Genomic DNA, 16,138 nt, shown 5'->3' on the forward strand with positions numbered 1-16,138 from the left:
ATGTTCTAACGAACATTCCAGAAGCTGGAACCTACCCAAATGTACATCTACAAATGAATGAAAAGATGTGGTCAATACAAACAATGGAATGGTATGATTCCACTTAATTGAAGTACCTAAAGTAGGCAAATTCATGGACACAGAAAGTAGAGCAGAAATTGAGCAGAGGCTGAGAGAAGAGGGGAGTTATTGCTTAATGGGTACAGAGTTACTATTTGGTATGATGAAAAAGTTCTGAGTGTGGATGATGGTTGCATCCTGAATGTATTTAATGCCACTGAATTGTACACTTAACAATAATTAACATAGTAAAATTTTGCTATGTAAATTTTAGCACAATAATAAAAATCTTTTTAATATGTACCCAGACCAACAGCATTTTTATCTCTTGTTAGACCTGAAAATTCCTGGGCTCCATCCCAGACTTACAGAATCTGAAACTTTGGGGATGGGGCCAAGTGATTCTGATCACTAATGTTTCAGAACCTCTGCTCTATGATGTGGGACGACGGGGAGAGGAGGCCAGAGAGCAATGTGACTGGGCTATGGAGGGGCTTGTCTGCCATGAGAAAAGTGCTTTTACCTCATTTTTCCGGGTTTCCCTGGTGGCTCAGCAGTGAAGACCTCTCAGGAGATGGAGGTTCAATCCCTGGAAAGGCAGATTCCCTGGAGAATGAAATGGCAACTCATTCCAGTATTCTTGCCTGGACAATTCCATGGACAGAGGAGCCTCGTGGGCTACATTCTATGGGATCGCAAAGAATCAGATATGACTGAGTACTCACTCATACCTCATTATTCCAGCACCAGCAGAGAGTTAATTCAGGATTTTAAGGAAGAAATCAACATCATTGGATTTGTGAGATTTATCTAATTCTTAATTTCAAACTAACATGTGCTCGTTACAGAACACTTGGAAAACTAAATCAATAAAAAACACAAACCACTCAAGGTCTACCACTGGACAAAGACTCTGGCTAATATTCAGATGTATGTTCTCCATCTCATTTCTTGGAACGTATATACACATTTTCGAAGACCAAAATGGGATTTGAATGAACTTACTGTTTAGGAGCCTGCTTTTTTTTTTTTTTTTTATTAAGCAGTGTATCATGAACATTTTTACATATTATGAGATCTTTTGCCATTTTTATGGACTGCAAAATTACTTTTTTGATAGCTCATTCTGGCAACAGGATGAAAGATGAATTTAAAGGAAAGCAAGATTGAGCTCCTGCAGGGATCCAAGTTATGAAGCCGTGGCAGTAAATCAGGCCGGTGATGATAAGGCCTGAAGCACCGCACCCCAAACACGTTGCACGGGTGACAGCAGTCAGAACTCTTTAGATTAAAAAACTCATTGATTGATTATACGTGGGAGGTGCACTTTCTTGGGTGGTATTTTAAGGTTTTGAATGTTGAATTGGAAAGAGTGGAGAATGGTAAATTCTATTTCACAGATGGTGGGCTTTAGGGAAGCCAAGGTGACTCAGAGGTAAAGAATCCCCCTGCAATGAAGGAGATGAAAGAGACATGGGTTTGATCCCTGGGTCAGGTAGATCCCCTGGAGGAGGAAATGGCTACCCACTCTAGTATTCTTGACTCAAGAATCTCATGGACAGAGGAGCCTGTCAGGCTACAGTCCATGGGGTTGCAAGAGAGTTGGACATGGCTGAACACATGTGCATGAGTTTTAGGGATCTGTGGGATATCCAAGGACATGGACTCCAGCCCTCCAGGCTCCTCTGTCCATGGAATTCTCCAGGCAAGAATATAGGAGTGGGTAGCCATTCCCTTCTCCAGGGGATCTTCCCCACCCAGGGATCAAACCCAGGTCTCCTGCATGGCAGGCAGATTCTTTATGGCCTGAGCCACCCTGAGCTGGGGATATCTAGCAAACAGTCAAACATGAACCTGATGTTCGAACTGGTGGGCAGGGTGTGAGATCTACAGAAACATATTTAGGAGTTAAATGGTAAATCTCCACAAGGAGAATATACTAAATAACAAAGTTGATGGCTGATTCACAGACAAGCCATGAGAAATACCAAGGTTTCAACTGCGGGCAGGAAAGCCAGGGAGATTAAGAAGGAGTGGTTAAAAAAAAAAAAAAGAAAAATGAAAAAGTGGAAGAGAACAAGAGGAAATTATACCACAGACACCAAGGGGACAGATATATAATAACAAGCAGGTGGCAAGTTGAAGTTCAGTAAAGCAAAGACTTAAAAAGGGCCCACTGGCTTCAGCCTTGTACAGGCAAATTTTCTAGTCATTTTAGTGGAGTGTGGGGTTGAGGGAGAATGAGAGCATGAGGATAATAAAGAATTGAGTAGTTATTAGGCTTGGAGAAATAGAGAAATGGAATTCCAGACCAGTTTTCCAAGGAGCTGAGTAAAGGCAGGTTAGGGCCAACCCTAAGGACGATCTGGGCCCCTGGTATCTCAGATAATAAAGAGTCTGCCTGCAATGCAGGAGACTTGGGTTCGATCCCTGGGTCAGGAAGACTCCCCTGGAGAAGGAAATAGCTACCTACTCCAGTATTCTTGCCTAGAAAAATCCAATGGACAGAGGAGCCTGGCAGGCTACAGTCCATGGGGTCCCAAAGAGTTGGATATAACTGAATGACTTTCACATACTTGCATAAGGATGACCCAGGTCCAGGAAGCCTTAAATGGTAAAATAAGGAATATATTTGAAAAAAAAAATATATATATCTGGTCTTTGTCCCAGGCTCCTGGCACAGGCTCCAAAAACCCTTGGTATTTCTTGAATGACAGGAGTGTCTTTGTTTTTCTTAAGGAGCTTTTGATCAACTTTTGATTATAGTTGTTTATGCTACTTGAGTGACTTAGGGTGGCGCTTTTAGTCCAGGGATGGGGCGGGTCCCTAGAAAGGCTGCATGATTAGAGACTGGGATCTTACAGCCCTGCCCACTGACCTACTGGAAAAGAGGATAGAGGGAACCTGGAGATTGTTCTTGCTCAGTCTTGCAGTCGTGTCTGACTCTTTTGTGACCCCATGGACTGCAGCATGCCAGGCTTCCCTGTCCTTCACCATCTCCCAGGGTATGCTCAAACTCATGTCCATTGAATCAGTGATATCATCCAATCATCTCACCCTCTGTCATCCCCTTCTCTATATAAACTCTTGAATGGCAGGCTTGCTGAGCTTCCAGATGGGTGAACAAGCGGAGGTGTTGGGAGGAAGATACACCTGCCAAAGGCAAACTCTTCCCCCGTACCTTGCTCTAGGCTTCTCTTCTTCTGGTGGTTCCTGAGTAATATCATTTATATTAAACTGAAAAGCGTAGGTAAAGAGTTTCCCTGAGTGTTGTGAGCTATTCTAGCAAATTCTTGAACTCAAGAAGAGGGGGGTGGGTCACAGGAACCTGAGATCTTTATAGCCAGTTGGTCAGAAGAACAGGTGGTAACCTGGACTTGCAATGTCTGAATAGGGGGTGGTCTTGCGGGACTGAGCCTTTCACCAATGAAACTGCTGAGTGGCAGTTCTGTTTTTAATTTTTTGGGGGAACCTCCATACTGTTTCCTATAGAGGCTGTGCAGCAAACCAACAAACTCTGGAGAGACAGTCATCCCTGGGTGTCTCATCTTCTCACCTCCTGATCACCTCTGCCCCTCGTTATAATCTGCCTTTTGCTCCCATTACCTTATGGAGTCTGTTTGCACTTGACTATCGTCACTCATAACCTCTTAACTTAGAATGACCAATGTCTTCCCCGTTCTCAGCAGCACGCGGCCCTATTCATACCCTGATTGTTCAAAAACATTTTTCCTTTGCCTCCAGCAGCATCCCTCAAACCCATGCCACTCACTGTTTAGATTCCGCTCTTTTTCTTGCTGCGTTCTTATTCTGCTGCCTATTCCCTTGATTGTGCAGATGCCCTGTGGACTGAAGGAGAATTAACAACATCCTGGCTTCTACTCACTGCCTCCAGTTGTGACAACCAAAGAGCCTCCAAACTGCCAAATGTCCCCTAGGGACCAAAAACTCCCCGAGTTGAGAGGCACTGCGCCGGGGATGATGTTCCCACCTCCTTACACTCTCGTAATTCCTGTTTCCTTGTCCTCATGATGACCACGATTCCCACATTTCATTTCCCAGCACCTCTTTGTTTTCCTCTGGGTTTTCCAGGCTCAGAGTGCCTCTTGCATCCTGGATCTACCCAAATGGAGTTCAGAAGATGCCTCAGCTTTTATAGCTACATTGTAGAACATCTCCACAGCCCCAAATTGCACTTCCTGCATTCTCAGTCTTGAAAGAAGATGTCATCAATGACTTTTCAAAATCTGGCAAATTTGATGCCATTGTTGGCTCTCACCACCCATGTCTAGTCCAAAATCCTATAGATTCCTCCTTAACCAGCTCTGAGACCTGGCATCTCCTCTTCAGCTCTTACTCATCACCACTGCCTTAGTATTTAGGTGATACCCTCCCCTCTGGTTTCCCAGCTTTCAGGCCCTGTCCACTCAGATCTTTCCTTCATACTTCCCCAGACTTGTATTTTTATCAATCAAACCAGTCCCTGATGCAGAAAATATGTTTGGGTTCTCTGTTGCCCAATGCATGAATCTCCAAAGAGTGGCCCATCCCGAGGCTGCCTCCTGCCTTTCAGGTCCATCCACAGCTGCCCTCACACTTGGCCATGCTGGTCTCCTTTGGATGCAAGGCCCTTTCAGGCCCTGTGCCTTAGCATAGTTGTCCATGCTGCCAGAATGCAACTGCCTCTCCATCTGAAGAACTTCTGGTCCACCCTGAAAACCTTATTTAAATGTCAGCCACTCACCAAAGTTGGCCTCACCTGCAGAGGGTGAGGTTCTGTCCTCTGTATTACCATCACATATTACTTGGTTGATACATCTGTTTATAGGTTTGTGTTCGTGTGCCCCGCTAGATCTGTGGTTCCTGGTGGTGCAATTGTTTCTGTATTCCACGACCTGGACACGCAGCATCTCTATTCAATTGCGGGTGTTTTAAAGGAGCAGGCTCTTCATTTCTGTCTCTGTCTTTCTTGGACTCTCTCTGCCTCTCTCTCCACACACACATCCCCACTCCACTCAGAACCCCTTGCTTTTTCACATGCCACTTACCACCTAAAGCTCACATTTTCCTTGAAACCTCACACTTTAAGTGGTAAGCCAGTTTTGCGTCTTGCAGCTGCTACAGATTTCACTTATGCTTTGTTGTTGTCTAAAAGGACTGCTCTTTAATCCTCACTTTGGTCCTTCACTGTAGAAACTTACATCTTTGACTAATTCTTCTTTGATCTCTTAGCTTTACTAGCCAGTTTTGCTAATATTGTTGTGTTTATAACCAAACTCATTATGTTTAAATTGACACACTCCTAAAAAGACGAGTTTTACCCAAGGGCAGAAAATATTCTACTTTACCAATGGAATCCTTCTATCCCACATGCAGAAAGTAGGAAAGTTCCTTTTCATCATCTTGACTTAATTAGGTCAATTTTGAGGTGCAAAGGAAGCAATTCTAATTCATGGTCTCTTTCTTGACTCCAAACTGATGGAAAACCCTCCAATCAAAAGTCTGATAACAACAGTTCTGGGACTGTGCTTCCACTGCAAGGGCCATGGGTTCCACCCCTGGTCAGGGAGCTAAGATACCATATGCCAAGCGGCAGCCAAAAAAAAAAAAGTCTAATGACAGTTCTATATTTTGCTTGGCCCCTCATCTACTGACTTGGAATGAAAACACTACTCCCTTTCTAGCAACAGTTGTGAGAATTCGCTGCTATAGCGATAGAACAGAAGGGAAAGCACACTTTCAGGGTAAAATGCTAACTAGAATGTACAGATAAAAGAAATTTTTTAAAATAAGAGAGGCCAAATAAGCCTCTTGAGAAGCATCTTCCTATTTCTAGCAAATTTTTAAACTTTGATTAATGGCTCTGGAGCTCAGCCCTTCACATATTTTTCAACAGAATAAACCTAAGTGAAGCAATTTTTCTTTGTCCAGAAAAAAGCTTCCAAAGTAAAATTATGTTAGCTATTTGAGTGTTATATATCAAGCGAAAATTCTATGTACTACTGTTTAGAAACTACACATTTCCCTTTACCTAATCAGCTATTCTGCAGGTTTTCCTTTTGCCCTCCTAACTTTCTAAGTAAGTGTGCTACCTCAGACTTACTCTACAAATATTTCAGCTATCAAAAAAAAAAAAAAAAAAAAAAAAAGAAGAATATACTACATAGCTAAAATTAAATCAGTTTAAAATTCTTAGGAGTTGAAATTGTGGTTGCGGAAGTTAATGGACTAATCAAACCATAGTTTTAGATGATGTTTCTGCAATATTCTAATTACTGCAATCTGATTTTCCTTAGTAATTATGAAGGTCAAAACTGAAAGCCTGATTCAAAAAGGAAATTAAAAGTTAAGAATAAAAGACAAGGAAGACATTTTAATCCCCAACATATGTCATGATAAATTATTAAGTTAACCTTGTAAAGTTAAAGATTTTGCTGTAAATCACATTGGAGTTGACTACAAGGTATGCAAATGTTTTCCAAGTCTTGAAACAGCATAATTTCACTTAACTGTGCTATTTTTCTTTTTCAAGAAAGGAGATTCACTATATATTCAATAAACAAAATCACTTCTACACATGTTTTGATTTTTATACCTTTGTAAGGCTTTCATTGGAGAAGGCAATGGCAACCCACTCCAGTACTCTTGCCTGGAAAATCCCATGGATGGCGGAGCCTGGAGGGCTGCTGTCTACGGGGTCACAGAGATTTGGACACAACTGAAGTGACTTAGCAGCAGCAGTTAGGCTTTTATGTGTGTAAAAGCAGAAGTGGGGGGGGCGGAATATTCTTTGTCAGACCATATGTCCCAATTTGGTGACTCTAAAAATATGTTCCAGAAATATATAGGACAAGCACCAGCACTAGATGGACTGAGGGGCTACTTAGACTAATCATGTATTTTGGAAAGGGCTTCTCTGTTCTCACAAAATAGATTTTTAGCTATATTCTGGTGCCTAAGATTCCATTAATAGGTTCTTACATCTTTAGTAAAAAATAGCATTAGAATTTGGAAATTTCTAGAATCTATAAGATAAGACTAATATTTATCTTTTTCAAAATTTCACTATGAAAAATGTAAAACATACAGAAAAATTAGGAGATAAATTTCTCCACTTAGAATTCAACAATCATTAACCTTTTGCCATTTGATTTTATCTATATATGTGTATTTTTGAGACATAAAAGCAAGGTATAGACATCAGTGATATTTAAACCCTAAATAGCTCAGCATAAATCTCCTAAAACCATAGCACTCTCCGGCATAATGACAATACCATTTTTTTAACCACTCTTTTCTTTTTAAAATATTTATTTATTTATTTGGCTTTAGTTGTGGCACATTGTATCTTTACTTGTGGCATGTGGGATCTAGATCCCTGAACAGGGATCAAACCCCAGGCCTCCTGTGCTGGGCATGCAGAGTCTTAGCCATTGGACCACCAGGGAAGTCCCTCTAATCACTTTTTTTAGTTACTCATCACTGGGGGCTTCCATGAGTATGTGCAATGCACAGGTTAATAAACAAAATGTTTTTCTCTTGTTAATCTACCTTTTGTCAGAAAAATTTACAGGACTCCATCTAGGAAACCTAAAATGAGTAGAAAGAAAACATTTTTTTCCTCTATATCCCCCAAATTCTCTTTATTTATGTATATATTCTGTTCCAGGCTCCAAAAAAAGTCCACACATTACTGTGGGTTATGTCCTTTTATTAATAATCTCATATAGAACTCTATCCCCATCTTTTTGATGTTTTGTTTTTTTATAACGCTGGTATCTTGAAGACAGCAAACCAGAAGTCTTAGAGAATGTCTTATTCTCTGGATTTGTCTAGTTTTTTTCATGTGTCATCTTACTTATTTCTCCATTTTTTGAATTTCTTATAAACTGAAAGTTAGGTCTACCTAGAGACCTGAGTAGTTTCGGGTCAAACATTTTTCGGCAAGAAGCCTTCATAGGCCGTCCATGGGATCGCAAAGCGTCGGACACGACTGAGTGAGTGAACTGAACTGAACTGAATTTCATAGGTGATGCCTAGGCACGATTATATTGCAGGATTAGGAAGCCCATAACAATGGGCTGAAGGACTTCCATTTACATTGAGGTATAAACGATTCCTAGCAGGTCCTTTTCTGAGTCCAGAGTTTCATCAGAGCACTGTGAATCGAAAGCAATTAGGCCTCAAGATTCTCAGAGCAACATCGGCATAAACTTTGCTCCTGTGCTTGGGGAAATGAGCCAGGTTCATGTAAACAGCAAGATTCCTCGCTAAGGTCAAGAAGACCACTTGCCTCAAAACCTAATGCCCCCAATGTGCATGTGGACTATAGATTTAAATCCACTGCCATATTTCAATAAAGCTGGTCTAATACAGGGACAGACATTGTGCAGTGTGATCACCCTGGCCTGGGGCTCAGAACTGAGTTCTGGTCCCAGCTCTGTCACCAAACGACTGTATGACTCAGGGAATCATTAACCTCTGGGGCTTTTATTGACTCATTCACAAAGCAGAGGCCACTGTCCCAGCTGATCAATGTGAGAGCACCTGTAAATATTTCACAAGCACCGGTGTGATTGCATGTCTCTCACATGTGATTGTATTTACGTCTCACGGAGACAGGAAAAAATACTTTGATTTTATGCCTCCCATTCCTTATGGGGTGGCAGGGAAGCCTCAGTCATTCCTAAGTTGAAGCATTCTCCTTTTTCCAACCACCCAATCATCAAGAGGGCAATAAATTAACCGTCTGAACGCTTCCGTCTGTGATGTGATGATGGCTTCCTTCCTGTCCCTCGAGGAAGCTCTGGACACCCAACCATCTATGGGAAAACGCGTGGAGCTGCAGCCCTTTCTGAACCCTATGCAGCCTTCGGTGGCTGGAGAAAACTGAGTGTAATGTTTCCCAACTGCTAATGAAGGGAAGGTGCTGGATAGCTGAGTGGGAGAGTCTGGGATCAGGGCCCTGCTTACTGTCCCTGTAACCCGAAAAAAGTGAAAATGTTAGTTGCTCAGTTGTGTCTTACCCTTCGAGATTCCGTGGACTGCGGCCCTCCAGGCTCCTCTGTACATGGGACTCTCCAGGCAAGAATACTGGAGTGGGTAGCCATTCCCTTCTCCGGGGGATCTTCCTGCCCCAGGGATCCCTGGTCTCTTGCATTGCAGGCAGATCTTTACCTTCTGAATAACCTAGGAGCGCCCTGGACACCTGCCCTGACAGCTCCCCCTGCAGGACAGAGGAGACCACGTTCCAGGAGGCTTCTGCCTCCCACTGCAGATCCTGACACAGCAAGCAGCAAAGCTAGCTCCGCAGTCCGTCTCACCCCATCCCTCCAAGCAAAAATGTCCTCCAGAGGAACTCTGGCCTGTGTGTGCAAGGAGGACAGGGAGGAAGGGTAGAGAAGCACTGACTCGTCACCAAGAGTCCCAAGGAAAAGTGAGGTGGGTCAGGAAGTGGCCAGTGGAGGGACACAGAGTTGGGGGTGTAAGGATGCAACAGACAGAGCTAGAGTGGTGGATGAAAGCAGAGGGGAGAGTCAAGAGTGCTGGGCACCTGGGAGGCTGGAGAAGCATCAGGACCAAATAGCACAGGTGCTTCTGTGTCCTCCTTTTCTAAGCCTCTGGTCATTTAACACTGCCTTGTGCATCTTTAGCTTCCCTCATGGCTCAGATGGTAAAGAATCTGCCTGCCATTCAGGAGATCTGGGTTTGATCCCCGGGCTGGGAGGATCCCCTGAAGAAAGGAATAATAACCTACTCCAGTATTCTGCCTAGAGAATACCATAAACGGAGGAGCCTGGTCCGCTACCGTCCACAACTGAGCAACAAACGCTTTCACTTCATAGATCTTCAGTGGGGCAAAGGAAGAGACAGATTTATTTCTTGTTTCTGGCTTTTTTTTTTTTTTTTTAACAAGGGATTTAGGGAAGTCCTGACTTGTTTATTCTGCCTTATTTTCTTTGGGTGAATAACCAGGTCTTATTCCTTAATCGCTGAATAGGGTGGAGTAGGGAGATGGAGCAGGGACGCAGGTGGGAGGCTGGCCCAGTTCATCAAGAAAGGAGACAAGACAAGCCGACAATTATTTAAAGCATGGCCAAGCCTCTGAAACTCAAGCTCTGGAGTCCAAGTTCTCTGGCCTTTAAGGCATCGTGCAAAATCCACATGGCTAGTTAAGGGTTTGCTTGATGGATGTGGGAGGATTAGATTAGAATATAGAAAAAGCTCAGTTGGTTGTTCTTAAATATAATTTACTTAATTGTTTCTGGCCTTGTAAGTATACCCCAAGGCTTAATATTGATGTCTGTGATTCAACAAAAACAAAAAAGCCAATAAGGTCTTTATAGACTTGTGGTTTAATGGCTTTAAATAAATTAACTTCTTTTGGATCAATTCAGCACACTGATGATATCTGCAATCTACTAACTTTTTTATACTTCTCCCCTAAGTTACAACTTTAATATATACGTTTTGGAGAAAATCACTTTCTATCCATCAAGAAAAAAATTCTTTCTACATATAGAGAATTTCAAAAGGTATAGAGATACCCATTAAAAAAAAAGCATCTACAAGAGAAGCTGAGCCCTAACCCCAAACTCCAGATACAGATTTAGACTCATGCCAATTTTTCATTGAAATGGGGTCTTTTTTTTAAAAAAAAATTAAGAGCATTTGGTAGAGACTGTAGAATATGCTTTGTGGATCAGTAGTCAGTTCTGCACCAAATTAACTGTGTAACTGGCATGAACTGAACTGTTCTTCTCTTCCAGTTCATATTGAAGCCTAGCTGCCATTGAGACTGTATTTGGAGAGGGAACTTTTAGGAGGTACTTAAGGTTAAGGAGGTCCTAAAAGTAGGTACCTAACCAAATAGGATTAGTGGCTTTAGAAGAAGAGGAAGACAATGAGACAGAGACAGAAGACAAAGAGAGACAGAGAGAGAGAGAGATCTCCATTAACACTCACCAAGGAAAGTCCATGTGAGCATACAGTAAGAAGACAGCCATCTGCAAGCCAAGAAGAGCACTCTCAAGAGGAACCTACTTTGTTATCACCTTGATCTTAGACTTCCCAGCCTCCAAACCTTGAGAAAATAAATGTCTGCTGTTAAAGTGCCTCACTCCACCCTCCCAACATCTATGGTACTTTGTTCTGGCAGCCCAGGCCAACTAAGATGGTATCCTAAGCAAGCTGTCTGTAGCATCTCTGGGTCTCTGTTTCCTGATATGTAAATTTGTGGATCAGGCTAAATAAACCCCATGGTCTCTGCCATATCTAGCATTACTGTGATTCTAATGGAAATTTTTTTGGCTCCAGAAGAGCAGCAATCTTAAAAATTCTTTTTAATTCTGAGTTTCCAATTTTCATATACAAAATGGCACAGAAAAGTCCCAAGTATCTTTTACCCCTGTTCACCAACTTTCAATATTTTCCCCTATTTACATTTTCATATTTTCTCTCTGTGTCTCTCACTCTCTCTGTATTTGCCCACACATCATTATTTTATTTTTTTGAACCATTTGAGGGTAAGCTGCAGCTATGATATTTCTTAATACCTGAATACACTGGTATTTCCTAAAACAAGGATATTTCCTCACCTAGCTATGGTTTTTTTTTTTTTTAAACTTAAAAAAGCTTTTATTGAGATATAATTGACATCATACAATGCACCCATTTAAAGCATATGATTCAATGGTTTTTAGACATATTCACAGATATATGCAACATCACCATTTAGAACATTTTCATCTCAAAAAGAAACCCCATATCTTTAAGCTGTCACCTCCCTAGCCATCCATTCCCAGCCCCCCAGTTCTATGCTGCTGCTGCTAAGTCGCATCAGTCATGTCCGACTCTTTGCGACCCCGTAGACGGAAGCCCACCAGGCTCCTCTGTCCCTGGGATTCTCCAGGCAAGAATACTGGAGTGGGTTGCCATTTCCTTCTCCAATAGCTATGGTTTTTTAACATTGACATGACATTTTTATGTAATCTATAGCCCATGTTCTAATTTTTTTAATTGCTCTACTACGATCCTTAAAGCATTTTCCCTCCTGAACAGAAACCAGTCAGGCATCACATATTACATTTAGACGTGAAAGAGTCAGTTCCTAGGCAGGTTGATAAGGAGTCTAGGGGTTCCCAAGGAGAGAGGGGTCTGGAATTCTCACGGAGGAAGAAAGGACAAACTTTTTTTCCTTCTCTACATTCCTTAGGATTATATAACAATAATGTATCCTGCCTGAGGACAGTCTTTGGATTAAACCTTCTGGCTAATTCTGTTATCTTAAAATGTAAATTATGGGAGTAGGTCTGATGAGGTCTTTACAACCTCCAGACATTCTTTGGAATATATAACTTCATTGTTAACACTAGCAAGCGGGTACTCTTTCTGCCCGCTTCTGATGCCTATGTCAGAAGTTTTTTCTATCTCCTTTATACTTTAATAAAACTTTATTATACAAAAGCTCTGAGTGATCAAGCCTCGTCTCTGGCCCCGGGTTGAATTCTTCTCCTCCAGGGGCCAAGAATCCCGGTGTCTTCGCGTGATTCAACAACAACCTTTCAGTTGTCTTGTCTCTGTTGCCTCCTTCCATCCGGAACAGTGGCCCAGCTCTTCTTTGCTTTCATCACCTTAACAGTTCTGAAGACTATACGCCAGTCATTTACTTGATTGCCTTTATATTATGATTTGTTTAATGTTACTTCATGATTCCATTCAGGTTATGCATCCCTGACTGGACCATGATTGAAGTGGCAAGCTGTGTCCTTTTGAAGGACTCACATTAGCTGGCACATGATGTTTCAGTGTCCTTCACTGGTGAGTTTCATCTTGATGACCAGATTAAGGGATTGTCCAGTTTCCCCACCGTATACTCTCTATTTCCCCTTTGCAACTATTAAGGAATCTACAAAGAGATACGTTGAGACCATGCCATGATCTTGCCCACTGTATAACTTTGCCTGAAGACATAGCATCCACTGATGATTCTTGACCCAACCAGTCTTTACTATTATGCTTGGAAAATGGCTATTTTCAATGCGACCACTCCATCCATATTTTTCAGTCAAAGTGAAAGTGAAGCCGTTGAATTGTGTCCAACTCTTTGTGACCCCATGGACTGTAGCCTGCAGGCTTCTCCATCCATGGGATTTTCCAGGCAAGAGTACTGGAGTGGGTTGCCATTTCTTTCTCCAGGGGATCTTCCTGACCCAGGGATTGAACCCAGGCCTCAGCGACCAAACCCAGGTCTTCCACCTTTCAGGCAGATGGTTTTACCCTCTGAGCCATTTTTCAGTCAATGCAAATTATTTACCTGTTGGCTAGAACCCTCAATCTCATTCTCTCTGCATTATTATACTCATGGATTCTTATTTTATTCAAGGGGTAGTCTATCACCTTCCTCACTTATTTTGAAGCCTAGATTTCCCCAGATTTGGCCAGTAAGAGCCCCTTCAAACTGGCTCTTATGTCCTTTTGATATACTCCCTTCTTTCTAACATTTTTGAGAAATATTGACTAAAATCAGAGGCAAATAAAAATAAGTGTTCCTTTTTTGGACTATGAGGTCCCAGGAGCAAAGTTCAGGACAGATTATCAACCGATAGTTGTTCAAAAATTTATTAGACACTGTAACTATATACAACATATTCTCTTCAGTTTTGTTATTTTTAGATCTTCTAGTTAGTTCCCATTAATTAGTCTTCATGGTTATCATAGGTAATTAGACTGGAGTTGGCCAGAGTCCTTGGACTAATTTGGGAGACAAGACTGCAGCCAAAGTTTCTTTTCAACATGGAGTCCTTTCACTGATTTAGATGCCAACTTATCATCAGTCCCTTCTGACTGTGAGCATGTCCATAGACTTTTCCCTTCACTTTAGCCCTTGGCATTTGGTCTCTGCAGAAGCCTGATGGTTCTTCTAGCTTCTATAATCTTGAGAACAAAGCAGATTTTTCTCCCAAACTCAGTAGTAATTTTCATTCAATACTGCTATCAGCATCAAGGCACTAAGCTAGAGGCTTCCAAACTTTCTCTGTATATAATGCTCCTCCTGTCTCAGTAAATTTTTCCAATGCCCTCAGGCCAAAAGAAATACCAAACAGTTCCTTTCATGAAGTACTCAGGCCCAAACAATTTATTAAGTATTTGTGTCCAACATCTTTGTAACTGTTTGGAAAAAATGGTAACACATAAATTGAAAAAAGGGTATATATAAATACTTTTTCATAACAGAGTTTTTTTTTTTTTTAGCCATCTCCTGCCATGAACAAAGAAACTGAAGATCAGCATAAACGTCATCACTAGATACAAGAAGGTGAGTTAAAGGTCCCTGATACACACTTTTCTGGTCCATGTGTGCAGAATAATGGTCAAAATCGGTGCTGTGGTCTCCACTGGGTAGTGGTCCAGATTCTCTTTGTTCATCTTTAGAGCCAGTTGGAAGTGGATTCACATGAGGGTATGGAATAGGGTATGTTTACCATCCTCCCAGGGAAAGGGCTTGGACCTGATGCAAAGATAGGGGTAGGTGATGAACTCCAACTTTTTCCTCATCCCTACACCCACTCCAAATCCCATTAAAACTTACCTGTCACTTTCCTAGTCTCCCAGGTTCAAGCCTTCCCTACAGTCTTTGGAGGAGAATGTGAAAGGTAGCCACATTCATGACATTCAAGAAAAACCCTCTTTCCCCACCTCTTTATGTTTGACCTGCACAAGGAAGCTGCTCCAAATTTTTCCTTCTTCCACTCCAACCTCTCCTAAGCCTACACAGAACTCTATCCATCCCCAAGCTCGCTTTGGTCTCTTCTCTTCCTTAACCAATGACTTCTGATAAATGCCAAGTTCTTCTGTTTGGATTTACAACAAAGGAACTCAGAAAGCGACCTTGGAGATGGCTATCACTCCCCATATTCAAACATTTTTTTCTTTCATATTCGTATGCATATATACATCTATCCCTCAAAATTGGCTGTGAAGCTTCCATGTAAGTGGGTAAAACGGCGGTGATAATCAACCCCGCCTTTGGAGAATTACAATTTAATTGGGGAGGGGGAAAAAGGCAAAACAAAACAAAAAGGGCATTTGGGCGGTGCAGTGTGTCTGTACTTGACACGTAGCTGGTGCTTCAGAAACATTTAGTATTGATATTGGGTGACCGTGGTCAATGAGCTCGCCAAGCTTTTAAGATGTACCTGGCTGATTCCGTGCAGCGTGGTGGCAGGTAAACGCAGTAGGGCGAGAACCCGGGATCGCGGAGACTGCTGCCCTGCCTCCATGCCCTGGTCCATTTCTTGTCTATACCAATAGTGAAAAGTGTGCGGTCACAGCTGGAAGGGGCTACTCCTAGGGCAGGGGGCTTGCCAAAGGGACACTCTCCATCGGGACCGCAGGAACCAGCTATGGGCGGACTGAGCCCGGGTGCCGAGAAGCCGCGGAGCCCTGGGGGCGGGGGGCGCGCAGCCATCACTGCTTTTGACCCCGCTCCGCCGGGCTGCTGGCCAGCCCGACCCCTGAATCCTGCAGCCGAGACACCGGCTCGTTCATGCTGCCGGCTGTCGACGATTAAACCAGAGGTTCAGATTACTGGAAAAAGTTAAGTAACGTATACTTAGCTATTTAGTCATGGCTCATAAAAAGGCACGACATCTAGGTATAACCATTAAAAAAAGAAAACCACTTAATTTGACAAGGAAGAAACATTTTTAAGTGATTACTGGGAAAAGACAGAAGAAGCCAACGTCAGAAGTTCAGTGATAGTTTACTGTGAGGGCGACAAAGAGGGCGCCGAAATAGCTCAGTTGGGAGAGCGTTAGACTGAAGATCTAAAGGTCCCTGGTTCGATCCCGGGTTTCGGCAGAGCCTTTCTTTTTCAATCCAGACATTCGAATTTCGTAAATTCCCTTCTGTAGAGTAGCCTGGCTCATTAATTCTGGCCCAGGTAAAGCCTGAGACTTGAAGGGCGAGCAAGAAGTGGAAATAGCCCTTCTGGGGCAGCCCTAGTGGCTTCTCCTCCCGGGCACTTCCGGAGCGTCTCCTGGTCTGGCGTCGGAGGCGCTGCTGCGCGTGCGCAATG

General features: G+C 42.6%; 1 non-coding gene across 1 annotated transcript; it reads left to right on the plus strand.

The window, feature by feature from the left end:
• Positions 1-15,848: 15,848 nt before the first annotated feature.
• On the plus strand, positions 15,849-15,921 carry TRNAF-GAA. Its single transcript has one exon. It is a non-coding gene; the product is annotated as a tRNA-Phe (tRNA).
• Positions 15,922-16,138: the final 217 nt, after the last annotated feature.

The sequence above is a fragment of the Bubalus bubalis genome, chromosome 13 (assembly GCF_019923935.1).
Source record: "Bubalus bubalis isolate 160015118507 breed Murrah chromosome 13, NDDB_SH_1, whole genome shotgun sequence".
Classification (NCBI taxonomy): domain Eukaryota; kingdom Metazoa; phylum Chordata; class Mammalia; order Artiodactyla; family Bovidae; genus Bubalus; species Bubalus bubalis.